The sequence below is a fragment of the Brassica oleracea genome, chromosome C5 (assembly GCF_000695525.1).
Source record: "Brassica oleracea var. oleracea cultivar TO1000 chromosome C5, BOL, whole genome shotgun sequence".
NCBI classification, from domain to species: domain Eukaryota; kingdom Viridiplantae; phylum Streptophyta; class Magnoliopsida; order Brassicales; family Brassicaceae; genus Brassica; species Brassica oleracea.
The window spans coordinates 23,246,902-23,249,587 of record NC_027752.1 but is presented as its reverse complement, the minus strand read 5'-3'; positions in this window follow the sequence as shown (position 1 = coordinate 23,249,587).

Below are 2,686 nucleotides of genomic sequence, written 5' to 3'. Positions count from 1 at the left end.
GTTGTTAGTCATTTTAAACGAATATAGCCGTTGTATATGGGTTGGAACAGATTATAACGGTTAGAATTAATCCCTATTTAAGGAGTTGTGCCTCCCTCGCACTCTACTCGCAACTTTCTCAAAATATTTTTAATATCCACCAACTAAGTGACCGATTAGTAAAATGACGGATATGGCGGATCCTTACTATGCGGAGATGAAGCAGCACAAACGGGATGCTGACTGGCTCTTTGCTTGCATGTATGCCAACTACTGCATTCCTAAGAAATGTACGTGCGGTGGTGCTATAACGGTCGAAACTGACGAGAGAGGAAGAAACTACTATGTATGCAAAGTTTTTGAGGTTAGAATGGTTGTTACGCTAATCACTAGTTCAAAATTATTAAACGGTAATCAATCACATAAATATTATTTTCCTTCTAGGACGATGGTTTGCACATCCGACGTGCCTGCCATGACACAATCGAGGAAGAGTTTGATGTGATGAAAAGTAAATTTCGCGAGGAGGTCTCGCTCCACCGTAGGCTGCAATTTGAGGTTGAGGAAATGCTAAAGGATATCCAAGAGCTTAAGAATTTACTGATGAGCGGTCGCTGATCGAATCTTACCTTCAATTTGATGTAATGTTATATAATATCTTTTGTAATGTATGTGGGATCCAATATACAACGGTTGTATAACACGAAACGGTGCCTAACTATGTTTAACTTATTTCCCACAAACATATAAATAGAACGAATGGTTCGGTTGTTTATGAACACACAACCTTAAAATGAAGCTAGGAGATTCTACAGTTAGAGAATACAATACATTGTTGCTAAAATCCGATCTCCTTGAAATACACCAACAGGAGACCTTGGTAATGATGTATCGAGATTGTTTACGCGAGGAGATACGGGCAGAGCTTGGGGTTCACGTCTTCTCAACCATTGACGACATAATGCAGGCAGCTTTAGATGTTGAAGAGAGTGATGAATCTGATGAATCAGGGAACCGGTCGAAAGAGAAATCCCGAAGTGGAGAATGTGAGACGTCGGGTCATACCGATGGCTCTACAACCGAATCTGACGAATCGGGGAACCGGCCAAAGAAGAAAGCCCGAACCGGAGAAGATTTCCTTGAGAACTTAGACGGAGAGGAAGAAGATACCGGCCAGGCGGATGACAATGATGCTTTTAACGACAGTGACGGGTCTGTTCTGCAGGGGGTCGGAGGGAGCGATGAGGAATCCGATAGTAAGGTTGATCTTGAAGACCATAAGGAGTACCATGAGGAACATCACAGGAGCGAGTCCGAGTCAAGTCGAGAATCCAAGTGATCAGAAATATGGCAATAGATTTATATGTATTAGATTTATATCAACTTAATTTATGTATTAGATTTATATGTGTGCTACAATATGTTCTACACTTTAACAACAAAAAAATGTACACCTTTGATAATATGAACTAAATTTATGTATTACATATTACCGAGATGGGTATGCCTGCATAGATTTTAAAATCAATCATAATTAACTAAAGATTTTAAAATCAATCATAATTAAGCATATTACCGAGATGGGTATACCTGCATAGATTTCAATCATAAACCCGTACACCTGCCGCTCATATCCGATCATAACGTACCTCTATCAAAATTAACCATATACTGGAATAAATATAATATATAAACTCAAAACAATAGTGTCTGCAATCTAGCTACACAATGTGTTGTACACCCTTTAGAATAAGTTGTACACGTTTAGTTATTTATAGTACGTGGTATACATGGATAGACTTTAATACGAAAGTCAAACGGAAACACAGTTTTAGTCCACAATAATGTATATGTACTTTTCTGTTGTAAGACCGACGAATCATTCGGCCCAATGTAAGTGGTATCGAAGAACGAAATTTGGTGTAAACAATTGTCATACCCGTTAAACGGTTAACTGTCCTCATACCCGTTAAACGGTTAAGTATTTTTATCTTGCATCATTTCGTTTCGTCCCTATGATACTCCTTCGCTAGTCACATCATTTCATCTCTGTTTGTTATGCAAACCTAGATTATAGATTGGGTTGACCCTATTCGATTTGTGGAAGCGGTGACACATTCTTGGCGTAACGTATAAACATAAATCTCCTAAAAATGAAACAATTCCCTATACTCAGCCTCCCGCCTGAGGTCCAGGGGTTAGTCGTTAAACGCGTGGCACATAACTCCTTCGAAAATCTTTTTAGACTCCGCGCTACTTGCAAGGCTATGCGTTCGTTGGCAGACGATGAAGACGTTTACGCTTCGTTCGATTTGTTTAAATACCGGTGGAGGCTTAACGGGTTTAGGCTCCGTTACCTATTGAGAAGATGATATGCCCAGGGAAACCCAAGTACACTTTACATCAAGGGCGTTGAGTATTTTTACAGGCGAAATATGTACGTTGAGGGTCTTGATTTGATGAAGAGAGCAGCCGATGCTGGATTCGAGCGAGCCAAGTATACCTACGCCATGACAAGCAAATTATGGGATTATGATGGCGACCACTTCAGGGGATTTTCATGAGACTACGTCGCTATGATCGGACTGCTGATAAGATCCTCGGCTGGATTGTGGAATTGGGACCATAACGACTACTTCCACATAAGGAGGCACGTCTTTATATCAACAGTCGCACCGATATTTTACAGCTGTCCTTGTTCTCCTCT